This window comes from Macrotis lagotis, chromosome X, assembly GCF_037893015.1.
Source record: "Macrotis lagotis isolate mMagLag1 chromosome X, bilby.v1.9.chrom.fasta, whole genome shotgun sequence".
In the NCBI taxonomy this organism is placed as follows: domain Eukaryota; kingdom Metazoa; phylum Chordata; class Mammalia; order Peramelemorphia; family Peramelidae; genus Macrotis; species Macrotis lagotis.
Window position 1 is genome coordinate 93,027,721 of NC_133666.1, and position 26,274 is coordinate 93,053,994.

The following is a 26,274-nucleotide window of genomic DNA, read 5'->3' on the forward strand; positions in this document are numbered from 1 at the left end:
TTGCCATGCTTTCAGTGTGTCTCTCTGAGAGAAAACATCTTGGTGTACCTGGGAGTCTGCCCTTTTCCAGAAAAAAGTAAAGAAAAAAATTTTCCTTTGCTCAGACCAGTCTTTGAAAATCTTCTTTAGCGTATTTTCATCACACCCTGATAGAAGACACTCAATCTCAGGAACACTCAGACCCTTAAAAGTGGGCTCTTTCATCTAATTCAACCTTCTCATTTTACAGCTTCCTTCTCTTCAGAAATAGAAGAATTCCTCAGCCCCTTATCGCTTGTGTTTGAGATGGTGCCAGGTTCAATGACATTTTCTGCTCCAGAACAAGAACTGCATTTCTACTTGGTTCCAGTCAAGAGAGAGGGCAATGTTGCTCACTTCTCTGCCAGTACTCACATCCAAGTATTCAGAAGGCACAGAAGGACAAAGTAGATTCAGTGTTACCTGCAGACTGCTCCTGCATTTGATGCAAATCAGAGTCCTGCCATTTGTGGAAAGCTAGGTGAAAGGCTCTCTTTTCTGGTGCATTGAGTCAACTTCTTCGGGGAGAGTCCAGACAGAGCTGTTTCAGCCCCCTGGGAACCCACCAGGCATGTGTCCTGACATTGCCCCTGCACTCCTGTGTAATGATGGGTTTGCAGACCTTCTGCAATTCTTTCTGCTGAGGCTCATGTTCTTCCTTTGCAGCAGTTGGCATCTTATCCAGTCAGTAGATTATTTCATCCCTGACTCTAAATGACTTATTCAGTGCCACACCAATCAAACTACCAAAATACCTTTTTAGAGAGCTAGAAAAAAATAGAAGCAGAATACATCTGGAGGGAGAAATGGTCAAGAAGATGAAAGGAATTCATTGGAGAAAAAATGCAAAGGAAAGTTGCCTACCTGCAGGAGATCTAAAACCATACTGTAAACTGGCAGTCATCTAAACAGTATGGTACTGCCTAAGAAATAGAGAAAGGTTCAGTGGAAGTAGGAAATGATTAGAGTAATCTCCACTATGAGAAACTCAGACTCCAGCTTCTGGGATAAGATCTCCCTATTTGACTAAAACTGCCAGGAAAACTGGAAAATCCTGTGGTATAGACAATCAGACACCAGCATCTCACATCCAATACCAAGATAAGCTATAGAACATATACAGTGTAAAACCCATGGCTTCTGAATGCACAGCAAAGATTACTAGGTTCACTTTATTAAACTTTTTTCATATTTTTTCCCTTTCTCATACTTTCCCCCTCTTTGTTCTAATTCTTCTTTCACAACTAATATGGAAGACTGTAAGCAGAACTGCAAATTCCCTGCAATTGTCCTATGTCACTTCATTGTCAAATATAAATCCCCCAAGATGAGAACAACCTCAGCCCATCCCTCTTCTCTTCCTCCAGCTTCCTGCCCCTTAGTCTTCCAAAATGCCTTACCTGACCCCAGACATGTAGAGGTATGTGTGTGGGGTATCACTTTAACCCACTTTCCCCCTGATTCTTCCCTGCACAGGAAGTTGGAAGGACTATAAAAGTTTGACTCACATTCCCCTGAAAGGCTGAAGTGAGTCTAAACCCAGCCATTTCTTAAAGCTATTATCCTTTCACTCTTTCCTTCAGGCAGTGTCACCTAGACATTTGTTCTTCATTCTGTCCTCAAGAAACTTATTGTCTCTAAAGGAAAAAGTTTAGTCTCCCACTCTTAGATTTAGACAAGTCTAACCAAAAAATGAACAAGTAGGTAGTTAAGATTACCTCTAGAAAACCTAGACATGATAGACTTATGGAGGTAATTGAATGGGTATAGAAAGGAATATACTTGTTTTTTCTCCACTACATGGCACTTACACAAACACTGACCATGTACTAGGGTATAAAAACCTAATGTTTAACTGCAGAAAGGCAGAAATAGTGAATGCATCTTTCTCAAATCATAATGTAAAAACAATCACATGCAATATTCGGCCAGGGAGATTCAGACCTCTAACTAATTGGAAACTAAATAAACCTCATTTTAAAGAATGAGTGGATCAAACAATAAATTATAGAAAGAATTATTTCATCCTAGAAAATGAAGATAATGAAACAACACAACAAAACCTATGGGATACACTCAAGGCTGCAGTAAGGGGATATATAATATCTTTAAATGCTTAAATGAATAAATTAGTGAAAGAGGAAATCAATGAACGAAATATGCAAATAAAAAAATTAAAGAAATAAAAAATTAAAAATCCCAAATTAAATACCTAATTAGAAATTCTAAAAGTTAAAGGAGAAATTAATAAAATTGAAAACAAGAAAACTTTGAACTGATAAATATAACCAAGAGCTGGTTTTATCAAAAAGTCAATAAAATCGATAGCCTTCTGGTCAATTTGATTTATAGAAAGAAAGAGAACCAGATTGCTAGTATCATAACTGAAAAAAGGTGAACTAATTTGGAATTATTTCTCCCAGCTCTTTGCCAAAAATTGGATAATCAAAGTGAAATAAACAAATATTTACAAAATTATAAGTTGCCCAGTTTAAATGAAGAGGAAAGTTAATACCTAAATAACCTTTTGTCAAAAAACGAAATTCAACAAGCCATTATTGAACTCCCTCAGAAAAAAATCACCAGGGCCAGATGGATTCACAAGTAAATTCTTTCAAACATTTAAGGAACAATTGGTTTCCAATTCTAGACAAACTCTTTGGAAATATAGTTGAAGATGGAACTCTGCCTAACTCTTTCTATGACACCAATAAGGTGCTGATATCTAAAGCAGGAAGAGTTAAAACAGAGAAAGAAAATTATAGACCTATCTCTCTGATGGATATAGGTGCAAAAATCTTAACTAAAATCTTAGCAAAACAATTACAACAATTTATCCCTAGGATAATACATTATGACCAAGTAGGATTTATCCCAGGAATGCAGTTAGTTTAATTAATTATATCAATAACAAATTTATCAGAAATCATTTCATTCTATCAATAAATGCTGTAAAAGCTTTTGCCAAAATACAGCATCTATTCATACTAAAAACCCTAGCGAGTGTTGGCAGAATTAGACTGTTTCTTAGAATAATAAGCAATGCCTATCTGAAACCATCAACAAGCATTATACACAATGGGAATAGGCTAGATGTATTCCAAATAAGATCGGGGTGAAATCATCACTACTATTCAGTGTTGTATTAGAAATGTTAGCTTTAGCAATAAGAAAAAGAAAGTGAAGAAATTGAAGGAATTAGAATTGGGAAGCGAGAGACAAAACTCTCACTGTTTCCAGATGACATGATGGTATACCTAGAAAATCCCCCAAAAGTCATCCAAAAAACTACTAGAAATAATAAGCAACTTTAGTAAAGTAACAGGATATAAAATAAACCCTCATAAATCCTCAAAATTTCTATATATGAGTAGCAAGATGCAGCAGAAAGAGATAGAAAGAGAAATCCCATTCGCTAGGTGGTGCAGTGGAAAGAATACTGAGTCCTGGAGACAGGAGGACCTGTCCTCAGTAATCTGTCCTCAGACACATAATAATTGACTAGCTGTGTGACCTTGGGCAAGTCACTTAACACCACTGTCTTATAAAAAAAACTTTAAAAAACGAAGGAGAAAGTAACTTCAGACAATATAAAATACCTGGGAGTCTACCTGCCAGGGCAGACTCAGAAGCTTTTTGACAACAAATGCAACATGCATGTCACACAAATAAAATCAGATTTCTATAACTTAGCAAATATTAACTACTGATGGATAGACCCAGCTAATATAAATAAAAATGACAATTCTACCAAAATTAAACTACATGTTTAGTGCCACAACAATCAAAATTCCAAAAAATTACTTTAATGAGTTAGAATAAAATTGTAAGTCAATTCATATGGAGAAATAAAAAAGTTGAGAATTTCCAGGGATTTAATTTTTAAAAAGTGCAAAAGAAGGTGGCTTAGCCCTACCAGATCTAAAATTATATTATAAAACATCAGTCATCAAATCTTCCTGGTATTAGCTAAGAAATAGAGTGGTGGACTAGGGGAATAGACTAGGTGCAGTAGCAGGAGATGTTTCTAGTAATCTGCTGTTTGATAAACCCAAAGAGTCCAGATATTAGGATATAAACGCTGTCTTCGATAAAAGCTGTTGAGAACATTGGACTAGTATGGCAGAAACTGGGATTAGACCAACACCTTACACCCTATACCAAGATAAAATCAAAATGTATACGGGATTTCTACGTAAAAAAACAATATTATAATCAAGCTAAGAGAACAAGGAAGTTTACCTGTCAGATCTATGGAAAGGGGAGCAGTTTATGACAAAGGAAGAGATGGAGAACATCATTAAAAACAAACTAGAGAATTTTGATGATATTACATTAAAAAGCTTTTGCAGACAAACCACAGTAGGCATGATGAAAAGAAAAGTAGTAAATCAGGAAACAAATTTTACTAGTATTCCTGACAAAGGATTCCTTTAAACTTAGTCAAATTTAAAAAAAATAAGCAATTCCCCAATTGACAAATGACCAGCAAAGGCAATTTACAGATAAGGAATTCAAAGTGACGGAAATTCATATGAAGTCCAACTTCACTGAAACCAGTTTAGCCCGGGATTCCAGCCGGACAGAGCCTTCCCTTCTGATTGGCCGCACAGAGTCTCTGCTAGCCAATGGGGAATGGAAGCCACTGCATGTCACTGGGCACTGGGGAGTAGGACCCCGGCCAGCTCAGGACCCCTAAAGGGGAGGCCATGCGGGTTAAGGGACTTGCCCACAGTCACACAGCTCATCATCATCATCTTCCTCATCAAAATAACAGCAGCACTACAGTGTCTGGGGCCGAATGGGAACTCAAGTCCTCAGCACTCCAGGACTGGGGCATTGCCCGACTGCAGCACCTCTCTGCCCCAGGCTCTGCAGAGCTGGAAGAAGACAGGGAAAAAGAGTGGCCACACCTAGGATGGACGGACCTTTCAAGTTACAAAAGGGAGGAGTGAGGGGGCATAGATGGCCAGTGGGGAGGACCTCAAGTCATCCCTTCCTGGTATGAGGAGAAGAGACACAAAGGAGAGAAACTGAGGGCCAAGGAGAAAAGAGAAGTTCGGAGAGAAAGGAGATGATGATGGACAAAGAAGGCACTCTTCTGGAGAACATGGGTGCAATCGGATGTCTGGTGCAGGTTGAAAGGGGTTTGACTCAGCCAGCTAGGCATATGAAGTGGCAGATGGTGACCAGTGGTGAGCTGAGGAGGAGCAGACAATAGAGGGGAGAGGAGAGGAGGCTACGAGAGGGCAAAGAAGAGAGAGAGCTCTCTCTAATGACAGATTGGTGTACCAGCTGGCGACCAAGCTCAGAGTGAGTACGTCTTCTTGTCTAACCTAATTCAGATGTTTGTTCATATCTGACCATGGTTTAAGATAGAGGGATTTGTTCCAGAAAGGTATTTCCCCCAGTTGTTGACAAGAGCCCGGATACTGCTGTTTGGTAAAAGTAACAATGTCCCTGTAAGGGGCCTTAGGACTATGAGATGACTCATATAGCATGATTGATTATACATATGGAGCTGATATATTGGTTTGCTTTCTGTGCAGGGAGGGGAAAAATAGCAAACTCAAACTCTTGCAAAAAATGATTCTTGAAAGTGAATGTTTCATAGACTCAGAAAAATAAATCAATAAAATATTAAAAGAAAAAAAAGAAAGCAAAGAGGAGGGTATCTAGTTGAACCATCTGATGATTCACCTGGAGTAGGAAAGTTCCTGATGAAGTCCTCTCAGGGTTAAGAAATTTTTTTTTCAAGAAAACCTTGCATTAGGGGCGGCTAGGTGGCAGGGGCAGTTGGATGGCCCAGTGGATAAAGCATTGGCCCTGGAATCAGGAATGCCTGGGTTCAAATCCAGTCTCAGACACTTAATAATTACCTAGCTGTATGGCCTTGGGCAAGCTACTTAACCCCATTTGCCTTGTAAAAACCTAAAAATAAACTCCTAGCTTTCAGGGGCAGCTAGGTGGCACAATGGATAGAGCATATGCCCTGGACTCAGGAGTACCTGAGTTCAAATCCGGCTTCAGACACTTAATAATTACCTAGCTGTGTGGCATTGGGTAGGCCCCTTAAACCCACTGCTTTTCAAAAATTTTTTAAGAAAAGATAAAAAGTTGAAAATTCTCCCTGCATATAGCTGGAAAAATAAAGGAACAAATAAACAACTAAAAAATGTATTGGTTAAGTAGACCTCCCTAAAACAGGGTCCTTAACAAAGGAGATATTTTAAGTCACATTTGAACTGAAGGTAGGGAGAAAAAAAATTAACTACAGCAATTCACAGTTTGTAGCTGGAGAAGAAAAGTAACTGGAAGAAAGGGAGTACACTGAAAAGCCTTATACTTTGGGTCTCTTCCAGCATGGAGTTTTGAAAAGAAAATCCTCCTATCAGTTCAATGGAGATGTGAACAGCTGGTCCCACAGTTCTTAGATCAACAGGTCTTTAGGTCCTTTCTCTTCCCCATTGTTCCCTTTCGTATACTTCAATCTCAAATTTTATTTCAGCTCTAATACACCCACCCTGATTCCTTCATCCCAGTCTACTGCATTCCTTATTTCTCCCCTTCTACCTCTCAGCTAATGCTGACTGATCTCCATTTTTTTGCTCCCAGATAAAACACAGGAATCTCTCTATTTCTGCTTCTCTACAACTCACTTTTGGGTGTAAGCACAGTTCCTAGCTCAATACTGATAAACCAAAATGGTGAACTGGTGGTCATCACAGGATAGTGAAGAGGAATATCTCTGTCTCCAGCTTTCATTTCATGGACTGTTGAAATAAAGAGGAGTAGCAGAGAGTAAGGTAAGGGCACTGGGTGAATAAAAAGCCAAAAGTTTCTTAAGTCTCTGATGCATTATATATGGTTCAAATAGGATAAAAGGTCTCCCCTTCAGATACTATTAAAAAAAAAACTCAATAGCTCCATCTTGTTTGGAAAGGGTGGTGAGCCAGGATACCAAGACATCATAAAATATTAGAACTGAAATAGACTTCAGTATTCTTTCAGCCCAACCAGTCCCAGAAAATGCAGGCCTACAATACAACCAAGTGTTTATTTCACCTTAGCTTAAGATTTGGCAGTGAGAAAGAATCAACTCTATATACTGAGGGAATCAATCCTCCTATAGGAAATGAATAATTTCTGAGGCATGTTTTGACTTCGTAACATTTTATTCTTTTCAGGGTGCCCATTTTATAAGTACTATTTTGTCCATTGGGTCCAATTACTGCCAAACCCTCTTCTACCTACAAACCAATAAGACCACATAAAAATAACTGTCACATATTCTCCTGCCTTCTTCACTCCGGACTCGATGTCTAAAGTTCTTGCATCTGGCCAATGGATGTTACACCATCATGGACCACTTTGATTTTTTCAATTTTCCTCTTCCAGAGACTCTTTAATTTTTCAATATCCTCTATCAATAGTCTTCTAAAACCTCAACTCAATAATATACAAAAAGAGTAGAGGTCAAAAGAGGGATGGAAGTGAATAAGCAGTTCTCCAAGCTCCTGTGTGAAAGACATTGGTATTTTAATATTAGCATCTCTTAAAATATGTTAAATTAGTACTTTGATGACTCATTTTATAACTGAGAAAAGTGAGGGAAGCAGGGTTGAAGTCACATGCTCCCAGTCACACTGTACACAGGTGTTGTAATTCCAAGCCCTATTAAGCAGGTCTATCCACTGAGCATCCACAACTGTTTACTCCATAAATTATGATCCTCAAACAAGCCCCCATCGATACCAATAACTTTTGGGAGTGTCCTATCATGGTGACGCATACATGAGCTTGCAGATCTCTAAACCAGAGACATCTTCATCAGAATGATTACCCTCCATCATGCATAGAAACCTCATATGAAGTAGTCTTGAAAATCAGGACCTCATAGAATTCTTCCCCACACAGAGATGTTCTCTCTCATGTATCTATCTCTTTCTACCTCTCAATACAAACCAAGGGCTCTTCAAACAAGAGGACTAATTTCTTCTCTCCCTTAATCCTAATTCCTCTTAGGTTAATACTCTCTCTTAGCAAGCCTTGCCCTTAAATACCATGACTCTACTCAAGAACTCACTGCTACCCTTCCTTCATTTCTCATAACAGGGAATCTTGACATCACTGGATTGTGGGATCTAGAGAAAGGATCCTACAAGTCCAACTGCACAATCACTTTGGGAGATAGATAAACAATCAGTGACCAAGTGAAATTTAGTAATTCCCTTAAGATCACACAAGATTCTCAAATGTTTTCCATTCCAAAGTTGTGTCCTATCTTAGAATGTGAACAAACCCTGTACTGAATAGTGCAGGAGAAATTTCAATAGACTCTGAGACAGACGTGAAAGGGAAGGATGAGAAAATAAGAAGTTTGGAAGTGAAAATCAGTGCTATGAAGGAAATACAGTGTAAGACTACAAAGAAAGTTCTTAGTAGACTACCCTAAGTAAATTCAATCTCACAAAAGGTTGAAATTAAAAAATCCTAAACATCAGATGAGACTTTGTCTTATTGAAATCAAATACAGCATTCCTAGGTAATCATCACACAACATTGCTGATACTACTTACAATGTTCTCCTGGTTCTGCTCACTCAAATTTTGATCACTTTCAGTCTCTCCAGGTTTCCCTGAAATCACCTTCTGCATGTCATTTCTTATAGAAGAATATTCTAGCACCTTGATATAATGCAATTTGTTCAACCGTTTTCTCAATTGCTGGGAATTCCATCAGTTTCCAAGTTTTAGCACACACAAAAATAACTGCTAGAACTATTTCTGTACAAATATATTATTTTCCTTTTTTAACATCTTTATTGGACCTGAAGTAGTAGTGGTCATCTATCATCCCTTATTCTGCAGTTGTTGTTTATTCAGTTCTACCTATCTGTATCCCTAACACATCCCTATACCTAGGCCTATACCTATGTCTATCCAAAGCCCTATCCCTATACCTATCGTTATACCCTATCCCTATCCCTATCCCTATCCCTATTCCTATCACTATCCCTAACCCTATCCTATACCTATCCTTATCCTTATCCCTATACCAATCCCTCTCCCTATCCATCTCCCTAAGCCTATTGCCATCCCTATTCCTATACCTAATCCTATTACTATCCCTATCACTGTCCTTATCACTATACTTATACTTATCACTTTCCATATGCCTATCCCTATCCCTTTCCCTGAACCTATCTCTATCCCTATCCCTATCCCTATCCCTCTCTCCCTCTCCCTCTCCCTCTCCCTCTCCCTCTCCCTCTCCCTCTCCCTCTCCCTCTCCATCTCCCTCTCCCTCTCCCTCTCCCTCTCCCTATCCCTAACCCTATCCCTATCCCTCACCCTATCCCTAACCGTATCTCTGATCCTAACCCTCTCCCTCACCCTATACTTATCCCTATCCCTATCCCTATTCCTAACCCTATTCCTATGCCTAATTCTATTCCTATAACTATCCCTATCTGTTTCCCTTTCTCTATACTTATACGTATCCCTATACCTTTGCCTGAACCTATACATATCCCTATCCTTATCGGTATCCTTATCCCTATCCCTATGCCTGACCCTATATGTAACCCTATCCCAATCCTTGCCCCTATCCCTATCGCTATGCCTATGCCTATCCCTGTCCCTTTCCCATTCTTATGGCTTTCAATATACCTATCCCTATCCCTGTCCCTATAACTATCCCTATCCCTATCCCGATCCCTATCCGTATACCTATACCTATTCCAATCCCTATCTCTAAACTTTTACTTAACCCCATCACTATCCATGTCCTTATCCCTATCCCTATCCCTATCCCTATCCCTATCTCTATCCCTATCCCTATTCCTATCCCTATCCTTATCCCGATACTTATCCCTATCCCTATATCTTTCCCAAACCTATACATTTCCTTATCAATATACCTATTCCTATCCATGTCTCTATCCCATTCCTACCCCTATCCCTATCCCTATCCCAATCCTTATCCCAATCCCAATCCCTATACCTTTCCCTATACCTATACCTTTCCGTATCACCATAACTATACCTATCCCTGGCTCTATCCCTTCCCTATGCCTATTGTTATACCTAACTGTATCCCTATCCCTATCCCTATACCATCCCAATTCCTAACCCTATAGATTTGCATATCCCTATCCCTATCCCTATCCCTATCCCTATCTGTATCCGTATCCGTAATCCATCGCTATCTCTGTCCCTATACCTAGGGCTATCCCTATCTCTATACCTGTCACTATCGGAATCCCTTTCCCTATCCCTATACTGATGCCTATAACTATACCTATCAATATCACAATCCCTTTATCTATCCCTATCCCTGTCCCTATCCCTATCCCTATCCCTATCCCTATCCCTATCCCTATCCCTATCTGTATGCCTAACCCATCCTTATTCCTATCCCTATAGATATGCTTATCCCAGTCCCTATACCTACACCTATGCCTATCCCTATCGCTATAACGATACCTATCCCTATTCACTATCCCTAGCCAGATCCTTATACCTATACCTAACACTACCGAAATCCCTTTCCCTATCCCGTGCCCTATCCTAATACTTTTCCCTATTCCTATAACTATGCCTAACACTACACCTATTGCTATCCCTATCCCTATCCCTATCCCTATCCCTGTCCCTATACCTATCCCTATCCCTGTCCCTATCCCATCCCTATGCCTATTGCTATAACTATCCCTATCACTAACCCTATTCCTATCCTATCCCTATCCCTATTTCTATACATATTCCTATACCTATCCCTATCGCCATCCCTATCCCAATGCCTATCCTTATCCTTATACCTATCCCTCTCCCGATTCATCTCCCTATGCCTATACATCTCCCTATACCTAAATATCCCTATCTCTATCAGTATCCATGTCCTTCACCCATCCCTATCCCTATCCCTATTCCTAGGGCTATCCCTATGCCTATACCTATACCTATCCAAATTCCCTATCCCTATCCCAATCTCTATACATATACTTATCACTATCGCAATCGCTTTCCCTATCCATATTTCCATCCCTATACCTTTCTCTGTACCTATCCCTCATCCCTATCCCTCTCTCTCTCCCTATCCCATTAGCTGTCCCTATCCCATCCCTATGCCTATCCCTGTCCCTATAACTGTCCCCATCCCATTGCTATGCCTATCGCTATCCCTATCCCTATCCCTATTCCAATCCCTATACCTATCCCGATCCCTATCCCTACCCCTATCCATATCCATTTCCCTTTCCCTAAACCTATTCCAATCCGTATCCCTATCCCTATCCCTATCCTAATCCCTATCCCTATCCCTATCACAATACCTATCCTTATCCCTATGCCTATCCCTATCCCTATCCATATCGCTAATCCTATTCCTATAATTATCAGTATCCATTTCATATCACTATACCTATATGTATCCCTAACACTGTACCTAAACCTATCCCTGTCCCTGAACCTAGCCCTATCTCTATCCCTATCCGTTTCCACATCCCTATCCCCATCCCTTTCCCTATCCCTATCCCTATCCCTATCTCTATACCTATCCCTTTCCATATATCTATGCCTTTGCCTATCACTATACCCATCCCTATCCCTGTCCCTATACCATCCATTTGACTATCCCTATACATATACGTATAACAGTCCCTAACCTATCCCTATCCATATCCCTATCCCTAACCCTATCCCTATCGCTATTCCTATCCCTATCCCTATCCCTATCCCTGTCCCTATACCTATCCCTATCCCTGTCCCTATCCCATCCCTATGCCTATCACTGTAACTATCCCTATCACTAACCCTATTCCTATCCTATCCCTATCCCGATTTCTATACATATTCCTATCCCTATCCCAATCCCTATCCTTATCCCTATCCCTATACCTTTCCCTCTCCTGATTCATCTCCCTTTGCCTATACATCTCCCTATCCCTATCCCTATCACTAACTATCCTTATCTCTATCAGTATCCATATCTCTCACCCATCCCTATCCCTATCCCTAGGGCTATGCCTATGCCAATACCTATACCTATCCAAATTCCCTATCCCTATCCCAGTCTCTACACATATACTTATCACTATCACAATCCCTTTCCCTATCCATATTTCCATCCTTATACCTTTCCCTGTACCTATCCCTATCCCTATCCCTATCACTCTCTGTATCCCTATACCTTTCCCTGTCCCTATCCTTATCCTTATGCCTATCCCTTTCCCTATGCCTTTCCCTAACCCTATCCTTATACCTAACCATGTTCCTATCCCTAACCCTATCCCTGTACCTATCCCTCTTCCTAATCCTATTCCTATAACTATGCCTATCTCTTTCCCTATCACTATACATAAACATATCTGTATCCATATACCTATACCTATTCCTTTTTCCTGAACCTACCCCTATCCCTATCCCTATCCCTATCCCTATCCCTATCCCTATCCCTATCCCTATCCCTATCCCTATCCCTATCCCTATCCCTATCCCTATCCCTACTGCTATCCTTATCCCTATCCCTATCCTTATTCCTATAACTATGCCTAACACTACGCCTATCCCTATCCCTATCCCTATCCCTATCCCTATCCCTATCCCTATCCTTATCCCTACCCCTATCGCTATCCCTATCCCTATCACTATCCCTATCCCAATCCCTATCCCAATCCCTATCTGTTTCCATATCCATATCCCTCACCTATCCCTATTCCTTTCCCTATACCTATGCCTATCCCAATCCCTATACCTATCCCTTTGCCTTACCCTGTTGCTATAACTATACCTATCCCTATTCACTATCCCTATCCAGATGCCTATACCTATACCTAACACTAAAGAAATCCCTTTCCCTATCTCTATGCCTATCCCAATACTTTTCCCTATACCTATAACTATGCCTAACAATCCCTATGCCTATTCCTATCACTATGCCTATCCCTATTTGTATCCGTATACCAGTTCCTATACATATCCCTATCCCTGTCCCTATCCCATCCCTATGCTTTTGGCTATAACTATCCCTATCCCTAACCCTATTCCTATCCCTATGCCTAACCCTATTCCTATACATATTCCTATACCTATCCCTATCCCTATCCCTATCACAATCCTTATCCTTATCCCTGTCACTATACTTATCCCTCTCCCGATCCATCTCACTATGTCCATACATAGCCCTGTCCCTATCGCTATACCTAACTATCCCTATCTTTATCAGTATCCGTATCCCTCAACCATCCCTACCCCTATCCCAATCATATCCCTATCCCTTTCCCTATCACTATGACTATCCCTCTATCTATCCCTATCCCTATCCGTATCCCCATTCCTATCCCATTCCCTGTCCCTATCCCATCCCTAAACCTATTCCTATCCATATACCTATAACTGTCCCTATCCCATGCCTATGCCTATCACTCCCTATCACTATTTTAATTCCTATACCTATCCCGATCACTATCCCTACCCCTTTCTGGTATCCCTATCCTTATCCAAAGCCCTATACCTATCCATACCTCTATCCCTATCCCTATCCCTATCCCTATCCCTATCCCTATCCCTATCCCTATCCCTATCCCTATCCTTATCCCTATTCCTATACCTATCCCTCTCCCTATCCATCTCCCGATCCATCTCCCTATGCCTATCCCTATCCCTATCGATATCGCTAATCCTATTCCTATAACTATCAGTATCCATTTCATGTCGCTATACCTATGCGTATCCCTAACCCTGTAACTAACCCTATTGCTATCCCTGAACCTGTCCCTTTCCCTATCGGTTTTTGTTTCTCTATCCCCATCCCTATCCCTAACCCTATCCCTATCCCTATCCCTATCCCTATCCCTATCCCTATCCCTATCCCTATCCCTATCCCTATCCCTATCCCTAACCCTATCCCTATCCCTATTTCTATCCCTATCCTTCTCCATATCCCTTTCCATATACCTATACCTTTTCCTATCACTATACCCATCCCTATCCCTGTCCCTATCCCATCCCTTTGACTATCCCTATACATATCCGTATAACTGTCCCTAACCTATCCCTACCCCTATCCCAATCATATCCTTATCCCTGTCCCTATCACTATGCCTATCCCTATCCCTCTATCTATCCCTATCCCTATCCCTATCCGTAATCCTATCCCTTTATCTGTCCCAATCCCATCCCTTTGGCTATACCTATAACTGTCCCTATCGCATGCCTAGGCCTATCACTACACCTATCGCTAAACCTATCACTATCCCTATCCCTATTCCAATCCTATACCTATCCTGATACCTATCCCTACCCCTCTCCATATCCCTATCCTTAACTCTATCCCTATCCCCATCCCTATAACTATCCCTATCCCTTTATCTATCCCTATCTCTATCCCTATCCGTATCCATCACCCATCCCCAACCCTATCCCTATTCCTATGCCTATACCTATCCCCATACCAATACCTATCCAAACTCTCTACCCCTATCCTGATCCATATACCTATAGTTATCACTATAGGAATCCCTTTCCCTCTCCCTATCTCTATCCCTATCCCTCTCCCCTTCCCTATACCTATACCTAACCCTATAACTATCCCTATTGCTATGCCTATCCCTATCCCTATTGCTATGCCTATCCCTATCACTATTGCTATGCCTATCCCTATCCCTATCCCTATCCCTATCCCTATCCCTATCCCTATCCCTATCCCTATCCCTATCCTTATCCCTATCCCTATCCCTCTCCATATCCCTTTCCATATACCTATACCTTTTCCTATCACTATACCCATCTCTATCCCTGTCCCTATCACTATGCCTATCTCTCTATCTATCCTTATCCCTATCCCTATCCCATTCCCTGTCCCTATCCCATGCCTATGCCTATCGCTATCCCTATCCCTAGCCCTATTCCAATCCCTATCCCTAACCCAATCCCTATGCCTACCCCTATCCGTATCCCTATCCTTATCCCTATTCCTATTCCTATCTGTATCCCTATCCCTATCACTATTCCTATCCCTATCCCTCGCCTAATCCCTATCCCTATACCTATCCCAATCCCTATCGTTATCCCTTTTCCTATACCTATCCCTCTCCTTATCCATCTCCCTGTCCATCTCCCTATGCCTATCCCTATCCCTATACATATCGCTAATGATATTCCTATAACTATCAGTATCTATTTCATATCGCTATACCTATACATATCCCTAAACCTGTACCTAACCCTATCCCTATCCCTGAAACTATCCCTATCCCTATCCCTATCCCTATCCGTTTCCGTATCCTTATCCCTATCCCTATCCATATCCTGATCCGTAACCCTATCCCTATCTCTATCCCTATCCCTATCCCTATCCCTATCCCTATCCCTATCACTTTCCATATACCTATACCTTTTCCTATCACTACACCCATCCTTATCCCTGTCCCTATCTCATCCCTGTGACTATCCCTATACATATCCGTATAACTGTCCCTAACCTATCCCTGTCCCTATCCCTATCCCTAACAATATCACTATCATTATTCCTATTCTTATCACTATCCCTATCCCTATCCCTATCCTTATTCCAATCCTATACCTATCCTGATCCCTGTCCCTACACCTCTCCATATCCCTATCCTTAACCCTATCCCTATGGCTATCCGTATCCCTATCGCTATTCCTATCCCCATCACTATCCCTATCTCTGTCCTTATCCCAATCATATCCCTATCCCTGTCCTTATCACTATGCCTATCCCTATCCCTCTATCTATCCCTATCCCTATCCCTGTCCCTATCCCATCCCTATTCCTATTGCTATAACTATCCCTATCACTAACCCCATTCCTATCCTATCCCTATCCCTATTTCTATACATATTCCTATACCTACCCCTATCCCTATCACAATCCATATCCATATCCCTATCCTTATACCTATCCCTCTCCCGATTCATCTTACTATGTCTATACATATCCCTATCCGTATTGCTACACCTCATTATCCCTATCTTTATCAGTATCCGTATGCCTCAACCATCCCTATCCCTATCCCAATCATATCCCTATCCCTGTTACTATCACTATGACTCTCCCTCTATCTATCCCTATCCCTATCCATATCCATATCCCTATCCCATTCCCTGTCCCCATCCCATCCCTATGCCTATCGCTATACCTATCCCTATCCTGTGCCTATCGCTATACCTATCCCTATCACTATTCCAATTCCTAAACCTATCCTGATCACTATCCCTATACATTTCCATATCCCTATACTTATCCCTAGCCTTATCCCTATCCCTATCCCTATCCCTATCCCTATTCCTATCCCTATCCCTATCCCTATCCCTATCCCTATCCCTATCCCTATCCCTATCCCTATCCCTATCCCTATGCCTATCGCTATCCCTATCCCTATCCCTATCCTTATCCCTATTCTTATACCTATCCCTCTCCCTATCCATCTCCAGATCCATCTCCTTATGCCTATCCCTATCCCTATCGATATCTCTAATCCTATTCCTATAACTATCAGTATCCATTTCGTATCGCTATACCTATATGTATCCCTAACCCAGTACCTAAACTTATAGCTATCCCTGAACCTGTCCCTATCCCTAACCCTATCCATTTGCGTTTCTCTATCTCCATCCCTATCCCTATCCTTATCCCTATCCCTATCCCTATCCCTATCCCTATCCCTATCCCTATCCCTATTCCTATCCCTATCCCTATCCCAATCATATCCTTAACCCTTTCCCTATCACTATGCCTAGCCCTATCCCTCTATCTATCCCTATCCCTATCTGTATCCCTATCCCTTTATCTATCCCAATCCCATACCTATGGCTATAGCTATAACTGTCCCTATCGCATGCCTAGGCCTATCCCTATCCCTATCGCTATCCCTATCCCTATTCCAATCCTACACCTATCCCGATCCCTATCCCTACCCCTCTCCATATCCCTATCCTTAACTCTATCCCTATCCCCATCCCTATCCCTGTCCCTATAACTATCCCTATCCCTTTATCTATCCCTATCTCTATCCCTGTCTGTATCCATCACCCATCCCCAGCCCTGGCCCTATTCCTATGCTTATCCCTATCCCCATACCAATACCTATCCAAACTCTCTACCCCTATCCAGATCCATATACCTATAGTTATCACTATAGGAATCCCTTTCCCTCTCCCTATCTCTATCCCTATCCCTCTCCCCTATACCTAACCCTATAACTATCCCTATCCCTATCCCTCCCTATCCCTAACCGTAACTCTATCCCTATCCCTATCCTTATCCCTATTGCTATCCCAATCAGATTCCTATCCCTATCCCTATCACTATGCCTATCTCTCTATCTATCCCTATCCCTATCCCTATATTCCAATCCCTATGCCTATCCCGATCCCTATGCCTATACCAATAACTGTCCCTATCCCATGCCCATGCCTATTGCTATCCCTATCCCTATCCCTATTCCAATCCCTATGCCTATCCCGATCCCTATGCCTACCCCTATTCATATCCCTGTCCTTATCCCTATCCCTATTCCTATCTGTATCCCTATCCGTATCCCTATTCCTATCCCTATCCCTCTCCTAATCCCTATCCCTATACCTATCCCAATCCCTATCGTTATCCCTATTCCTATACCTATCCCTCTCCTTTTCCATCTCCCTATCCATCTCCCTATGCCTTTCCCTATCCCTATCATATCGCTAATCCTATTCCTATAACTATCAGTATCTATTTCATATCGCTATACCTATACACATCCCTAAAACTGCACCTAACCCTATCCCTATCCCTGAACCTATCCCTATCCCTATCCCTATCCCTATCCCTATCCCTATCCCTATCCCTATCCCTATCACTTTCCATATACCTATACCTTCTCTTTTCACTACACCCATCCCTATCCCTGTCCCTGTCTCATCCCTTTGACTATCCCTATACATATCCATATAACTGTCCCTAACCTATCCCTGTCCCTATCCCTATCCCTAACAATATCACTATCATTATTCCTATTCTTATCACTATCCCTATCCCTATCCCTATCCCTATTCCAATCCTATACTTATCCCGATCCCTGTCCCTACCCCTCTCCATATCCCTATCCTTAACCCTATCCCTATCCCTATCCCTATCCCTATCCCAATCATATCCCTATCCCTGTCCCTATCACTCTGCCTAGTCCCATCCCTCTATCTATCCCTATCCCTATCCATATCCCTCTCCCTAGACCTTTCCCTGTCCCAATCCCATCCCTATCCCTATCCCTATCCCTATCCCTAACCCTATCCCTATCGCTATTCCTTTTCATATCACTATCCCTAACCCTATCCCTATCCCAAACATATCCCTATCCCTGTCCCTATGACTATCCCTATCGCTATTCCTTTTCGTATCAATATCCCTATCCCTATCCCAAACATATCCCTATCCCTGTCCCTATCACTATGCCTATCCCTATCCCTCTATCTTTTCCTATCCCTATTCCTGTCCCTATACCTATCCCTATCCCTGTCCCTATCCCATTCATATGCCTATTGCTATAACTATCCCTATCACAAACCCTATTCCTATCCTATCCCTATCCTTATTTCTATACATATTCCTATACCTATCCCTATCCCCATCCCTATCCCAATCCCTATACCTTTTCCTCTCCCGATTCATCTTCCTATTCCTATACATCTCCCTATCCCTATCCCTATCCCTAACTATCCCTACCTATCTCTATAAGAATCCATATCCCTCACCCATCCCTATCCCTATTCATAGAGCTAACTCTATGCCTATACCTATACTTATCCAAATTCCCTATCCCTATCCCAGTCTCTATACATATACTTATCACTATCGCCAATCCATTTCCCTATGCGTATTTCCCTCCCTATACCTTTCCCTGTACCTATCCATATCCCTATCCCTATCCCTCTCTCTATCCCTATGCCTTTCCCTGTCCCTATCCTGATCCCTATCCGTATCCCTTTCCCTATCCCTATCCCTAACCCTATCCCTATGCCTAACCGTATCCATATTCCTAACCCTATCCCTATCCCTATTCTTATCCTTTTCCATATACCTATACCTTTTCCTATCACTACACCCATCCCTATCCCTGTCCCTATCCCATCACTTTGACTAACCCTATACATATCAGTATAACTGTCCTTAACCTATCCCTATCGCTATTCCTATTCTTATCCCTATCCCTATCCCTATCCCTATCCCAATCTTATCTGTATTCCTGTCCCTATCACTATGCCTAGCCCTCTATCTATCCCTATCCCTATCTGTATCCTTATCCTTATCCCTTTCCCTGTCCCAATCCCATCCCTATGCCTATTCCTATTGCTATCCTTATAACTGTCCCTATCGCATGCCTAAGCCTATTATTATTCCTATCCCTATCCCTATCCCTATCCCTATCCCTATTCCAATCCTATACCTATCCCAATCCCAGTCCCTACCCCTATCCATATCCCTATCCTATAGTCTTAAGGGTGGCCTGAGAGGGGTGGGACAATAATATATCGTCCATGTAGTGGATGCAGGTTAGATGTGGGTAGGTACGGATGAGTTTAAGGGCTGCATCAACTTAAGTCTGACAAAGGGTGGAGCTATTTGCCATGCCCTGAGGCAGAACCACCCAATGAAAGCGGTCATTTGGAGATTCAAAGTTTGTAGCAGAATGGAAAAAGCAAAGTGGGGGCATCCTGAGGATGCAGAGGAATGCGGTAAAAGCAGTATTTAATGTCTATTACAAAAATGGGTTGGTTTTTGGGTATAGCCGATGGGTGAGGGAGACCTGGCTGTAATCGGCCCATGGGGATAAGCCAGCTGTTGGGTCCCTGGAGGTCATGTAAGATATGGTATTTTCCTGGTGTCTTTTTGGGGATAACAAAAATCGGGGAGTTCTAGGGACTGGTGGAATGAACAACGTATCCCAAGGAAAGCTGCTCCGAGACAAGCGTGCGGAGAGCAGTCAATTTAATAGTAGGTAAAGGCCACTGATCCATCCACAAGGGGGTCTCATCCTTCCATTGCATTGGGGTAGGCTGGGGGGGGCAAGGAGGGAAGGATGGCAGGGGCAGAGTAGTAGCCTCTAGAATTGGGGGTGACCGGTAGAGACATCAGTGGATATGTGGAGACCCATCTGTTTCTGGAGGTCCCTTCCCCAAAGGACATGGGGAGCACCCGGTACCATGAAGTGTCGGTTGGATCCTGAATGACCTTCCCAGTCCTCCCATCAGAGGTCTCAGGATAGCATCCAAGTGGATGTTTCCCCACAGACCCCCATGATGGTGGGTCCTTTTTCAGTGGTCCATTCACTGTGGGCCTGATTGGCAGGGATAATAGTGGTGTCAGGTCCTGTGTCAATGACCCCAGTCCAGACCGACCCGGCCAATTTTAGGGACATTCTGGGCTGCCCAAGTTGAATGGGTGCTGTCCAGAGGATTTCGTTCCCTCTTAGGCATGGGGCTGAGAGTTGCCCCATATCCTGTTTCCTGAGGGGGAAGGAGGAGGGGGAGCGAGATCCAAATGACAGTCTTTAGCCCAATGAAGGCCTTTCTTCCATTTGGGGCAGGGTGTCCGTGGCTTCCTTGTCTGTGAGGGCTGGGGCCCATGGCTGGGGGCAGCACCAGGGAATTGGTGCTGCCGATTAGCGCATTCTCTTGCTAGGTGGTCCGTTCCTGCACATGCATAACATTTCCTGTCTTGGTTCCCTGTCTTTGCACTCTGAACTTGTATGTGCAAGGTCTCTAGGCCTCGGGCTAGGGCGGAGGCTTAATGGGTCACAGACCCCACATGCAGGCAGGCTAAAATCCAATCTTCTATGTGAGTGGATTTAGAAAGATCAATCAGCCTCTGGCATTCCTGGGAGCAGACTTCATTAATGAGTTCTTTAGTAAGGGCATTGGCTGCTCCTGTGTGAGTGTCTTTGAATTCAACAGCCTCTTGGACCTGAGCAACGAAATCAGAAAAGGGCTCTGTCCATCCTTGGATGAGTTTGCGCAAGGGCTCTTTAGAGGGCCCTGATCATGGTGTACGATGCCAAGCCTGTAGTGCACAGAGCCTGACCTAATCAAAGTACTGGGGGGGGGGGCTGGGACTGGATGCTCTTAGTACTAAAGGTCCCTTCCCCTGCTAGCATGTTAAAGGTTAGTTGGACACCAGTGAGACTATTGTGCTCAGCCTGTTGTTCACATTCATCATAAAAGGCAGCCTTCCACATGAGAAAGTCCCCAGGGTTTAAAAGGGTCCACAGCAGTTGTTTATAGTCCCCTGGGCAATTAAGATCAATGCTCCAAGTATCTAACATGCTTTGCAAGTAGGGGCTATTAAGGCCTTCCTCCCTGATGACCTTCCTCGTTCTTTCCAGGACCTTAGCATCTGTGGGATACCACCTTAAGGGTCTTTGTGGGGTAGGGTTAATGTTAACTGGGAAAGGCTGAGCAAAAGGCTCTGGCTTTGGGGAAAATGCACCCCAGCAGGAATCTCTCATCTGGTGGGCTTCTGTGAAGTCATTAGTATATGCTGAGGGGGCAGGGGAAGCATCTTGATGTTTCAGACCACAGGGGTTATCACCAATGAGCTTGTCAGGGATTTTACTGTGTGTCCAGGGTGGCTCTGGGGGAGAGTGTTGGGGGAGTTGGATCCAGTCATCTCCCCGAGGCAACTCAGGGTAGAGACGAGGAGGCTTTGGGGGCATGTGGTTTGTCTGGCACAGGATCTGGGGAGGGCTTAAGAGGAGGGGGAAAGTGTATTTCTCATCAGTTTGAGTGCCCTCATTGCGGACCTCATTGAGGTGGCACAGGCTCTCTCTTTTCTGCATCTAAAGTTGCCTGTAAAATATCTTGAGGCTTTTCTCCTCGCCCTGAAAGGCAGGCATGTATTGCAGTGACTATAGGATAGAAGGGCAGTGGGTGAGAAAAGTCACCACGGACCTCAGCTATGCCGACAAGTGTCAAAACACGCCCCCAAACTTCAGGATCCAGGATGTGACCAGCTTCAATCCGGGGGCCAAAGCCAAAACTGTCTGGAGTGTTATCGTACATTCTTTTTCAGTGCATTTTGGACGACGGCAACTTAGCAGTTGTTTAAGAACCTGTACTTGTGTATCTTGGGAAGAAGGGGGAAGATTCCCCATTAGGACAAGGGACTACATGGGGCCATAATAGCTGTGGGGCCGCTGGGGTGGGGGGGCCATCAAGAGACCGGCCCGAATGGGGCATTTACCTTGGCCAGCAAGCAGGAGTGCGAGTCTGAAGAGCCCTTCAGAGGGGGATCCTGGATTTTGACACCATTTGTTGTGGCTTGCTTCCTTGGGACCCACAGCAGTGACCTCCCTCCATGAGGGGAGCTGAGAATAAGGAGTCAAGCCACTACTGCCTTATGCCTCCAGCTCAATTTTATTATTGCTTAGCTATTACATATATATTGTTAGGTCTTCCAGGGTAGAACAAAGAAAAATGAGGTAATTTTGGGAAGGTGCAAGTGGTGTGTACGGGCAGCTTCTTGCATTACAGGATGGGGGGTATGTTAGGGAGGAGATGATAAGGAACTGCTTTGTCTAGTGCCCTTGGTCAGTGGGGCAGAATGTCCAGCTACCAAAGACTCTGGCTCCCATGGCCTCTAGCTCACCTGGTCTCTCAGGGCGGCAAGCCAGCTCCTGAGACTGTCCAGGTGGCAGTTTACTTGGAGATGATTTGTGTCATGGCTGTTAGAATAGCCTGTGTACCCAAATATGTCCTGTAACCATTTGGATCTTATCTTGGTAAAGGGTGTGAGGTGTTGGTCAAATCTAAATTTCTTCCATACTAACTTTCAAATATCCCAGCAATTTTTATCAAAGAGGGAGTTTTTATCACAATGGCCTGAATCTTTGGGTTTATCAAACAGCAGATTACTATAATCATCTCCTGCTTTTGCACCTAGTCTATTCCACTGGTCCACCACTCTATGTTTAGCCAATACCAAACAGTTCTGATGACTGATGCTTTATAATATAATTTTATATCAGGTAGGGCTAACCCACCTTCTTGTACACTTTTTCTCATTAAGCTCCTGGCAATTCTTGACTTTTTATTTCTCTATATGAATTTACTTACAATTTTTTCTTGTTAAAGTAATTTTTTGGAATTTTGATTGGTATGGCAGTAAACAGAAAGTTTAATTTTGGTAGAATTGTCATTTTTATTATATTAGCTCTATCTATCCATGAGCAGTTGATATTCCCCAGTTATTTAAATCTGATTTAATTTGTGTGAGAAGTGTTTTATAATTGTTTTCAAAAAGAATCTGAGTCTGTCTTGGCAAACAGACTCCCAAATATTTTATATTGTCTGAGGTTGCTTTGAATGGGATTTCTCTTCATAGCTCTTTCTGCTGTTTCTTGCTAGACATATATAGAAAAGTTGAGGATTTATGAGGGTTTATTTAAAACCTGCAACTTTGCTAAAATTGCCAATTGTTTCCAGTAGTTTTTTGGATGATTTCCTGGGATTCTCTAGTTAGACCATCATGTCATCTGCAAAGAGTAAGAGTTTTGTCTCTTCCTTACCAATTCTAATTCCTTCAATTTCTTTTTCTTCTCTAATTGCTGATGCTAACATTTCTTATACAATATTGAATAGTAGGGGTGATGATGGGCACCCTTGTTTCATCCCTGATATTGGGAATGCCTCTAGCCTCTCCCCATTGAATATAATGCTTGTTCATGGTTTCAAATAGATACTGTTAATTATTTTAAGGAACCGTCCATTTTTCCTATACTCTCTAGTGTTTTTAATAGGAATGGATGCTCTATTTTGTCAAAAGCTTTTTCAGCATCTATTGATATGATCATATGATTTCTGATAGGTTTGTTTTTGATATAATTGAGTATACTAACAGTTTTCCTAATATTGAACAAACCCCACATTCCTGGAAGAAATCCTACTTGATCATAATGTATTATCCTAGTGATGACTTGTAATCATTTTGCTAGGGTTTTATTTAGGATTTTTGCATCCATATTCATCGGGGAAATATGTCTGTGATTTTCTTTCTCTGTTTTAACTCTTCCTCGTTTAGGTAACAGTACCATATTGGTTTCATAGAAAGAGTTAAGCAGAGTTCCTTCTTTTCCTATTTTTCCAAAGAGTTTATTTCGGATTGGAACCAATTGTTCCTAAAATGTTTGGTAGAATTTACTTGTGAATCCATCAGGCCCTGGACATTTTTTTTAGGGAGTTCAATAATGGCTTGCTGAATTTCTTTTTCCGAGATAGGGTTTTTTCGGTATTTAATCTCTTCTTCATTTAACCTGAGCAACTCATATTTTTGTAAATATTCATCCATTTCACTGAGATTATCAAATTTATTGGCATAGAGTTGGGCAAAATAATTTCGAATTATTACTTTAATTTCCTCCTCATTGGTGGTGAGTTCACCTTTTTTATTTATGATACTAGCAATTTGGTTTTCTTCTTTCTTTTTCTTAATCAAATTGGCCAGAGGTTTATCAATTTTATTGGTTTTCTCATAATACCAACTGTTGCTTTTATTTATTACTTCAATAGTTTTTTTGCTTTTGCTTTTATTAATTTCTCCTTTAATTATTAGAATTTCTAATTTGGTATTTAATTGGAGATTTTTGATTTGTTCTTTCTCTAATTTTTTAGTTGCATGTTTAGTTCATTGATTTCCTCTTCCTCCATTGTATTCATATAAGCATTTATAGCTATAATATATCCCCTGAGAGTCTCTTTGAATGAAATAAGGGGATAGGACCAGGTCTCTAAAGTTGTTTCTGGCTCAACTATTCTATGGATAGAAGAACAATTGGGAAGAATTGCTAAAAAAAGGACGATTTTGGCCTGAAGTTAGGAAAACCTTTCTGAAAATTAGTAGTGCCATCACAACATGGAACAGGTGGCACTACCTTTCGTAGGGCATGCTATCTGTTCTTCAGATTCTTAAGTTCTTAATAATTTCCTAAGACTCTCAGGGCTAGTGAGTGCATGGATGACCTCAGCTTCTGAATTTGTTGCAGAGGCTTTGGATGCTTTGTCAGGGTCATCCCAGTGGGGCTTCATACTTGAATTTGACCTGCTCCAAGAGCTGTCTGGCTGTTGCACAGATGCTCCTGTGATGCAGCCTTAGCTTCCCTTTGCCACCCTCTTCATGACACCCAGACATTCCAACCAAGCACATGCTACAGAGACAATTGTCAGAGGCCCACACAAAGCCAGTCTTTCTTGGAGGTTTGTATCACTCCATGCATAAAGTGTCAGCAGTTTGGGAGATTCTATTGGCTCTTTGTGGCTCACACATGCAGTTCCCTCCCCAGTCTTGAAAAGCTGCTCTCTTCCCTCTGGCAGACGGGAACTTGCTTAGCAATCATCCCGCTGGTACCCTGTGGGACCCACACAAGCAGTACCCACAAGGTGGCAAAACCCACTCGGTGACATGTAGCAAACCACGTACAGTGGGGAGACAGGCAGCGACATCTACTGAGCTAAAACACAAGGCTTCGGCCCCCTGATGCGCCATGACTTTTTGAAAGCTGCACGCATGCGTCAGCTCACGAGGGAGGTGTCCCCAGGATGCTCTGTGGGTGGCGGCCCCCCTTGACAGAAATGCATGTGCCATGCCCGTGCCTGGCATCAGGCCTGGCTGGTTCCACAGGAGGACTCCGTGTGCCCTCAGTGTTGGGCACAGAAAGAGTAGGGGCGATGAGGGAGAAGTCACGGCTGCGCAGAACTTCCAGGGGCACCTCCCTCCATGCCAGGCCAGCGGAAAGCTTCCACGAAAGCACAGGGTCGTTTTTTGCTGGTGCAGAAGTGGAAAGGGACAAGGAGGTGACCTTGTGAGGACCCGCCCAGCCCGCCACAATCTGGAGCTGCGGGTAGAGGGCACTTCTGCTCCGCACCTCCCTGCCCCTGGGTGTGCCTCTGTCCTGTCCTTTCCTTGCTTCGCCCCCATGCTCCGCCTCTGCCCACCCATTGGGTGTGAGTCTGCCCTGCCCCCTCTCCTTGCCCCGCCCCATGCCTCACCCCTCCCTCCCCTGGGTGTCCCTATGCCCCACCCCCTAGCCTTGCTCTGCCCCTCCCTCCCCTGTGTGTCCCTCTTCCCTGCCCCCTCTCCCAGGCTCCCTTGGGGCTCTTCCTGTTCCCCTTTCTCTCTGGGGGGGGGGGGGGGAAGAAGCTCCTTCCTTTCCGGCCTCTGACAGCGTCCAGGTAGGGCATCTCTGTGGGGCTCTGGAGAGAA

General features: G+C 42.8%; 1 pseudogene; it reads right to left on the reverse strand.

Moving 5' to 3' along the window:
• LOC141498767 (ubiquilin-1 pseudogene) overlaps positions 1-21,856 on the reverse strand; it is a 97,952-nt pseudogene extending 76,096 nt beyond the window's left edge.
• Between the last annotated feature and the right edge of the window lie 4,418 nt (positions 21,857-26,274).